We start from the raw sequence: 314 nt of genomic DNA, 5'->3' as shown, positions 1-314 counted from the left end.
ACTTGTGAACTATTACTCCTCTCTCCAGAAAAATTACAAAATAAAATACTTCCATTATTTCATTAAATACCGTTCAAATCTTAATTTATATATGTAAACAGATTCTTTGAAAAACAGGGTTTAAAATAATAAATAAAACTAAGATTTGTCTGAAGCAATGAACATATTTTTGTAAAATGTGTTGATTTAAAATGTTAATAGAAAAAACCTTGAATGAAAATATTGTATTCTAATTAACATTAACACAGATCTAGAAACACATAAATTTGATTTGATAATTTTAGCTTATTTTTGGTATATTTTATTTATAATAT

Source organism: Halyomorpha halys, unplaced genomic scaffold, assembly GCF_000696795.3.
Source record: "Halyomorpha halys isolate HHAL.00 unplaced genomic scaffold, Hhal_1.1 Scaffold190.1, whole genome shotgun sequence".
Taxonomy (NCBI): Eukaryota; Metazoa; Arthropoda; class Insecta; order Hemiptera; family Pentatomidae; genus Halyomorpha; species Halyomorpha halys.
This window is presented reverse-complemented; position numbering follows the sequence as displayed.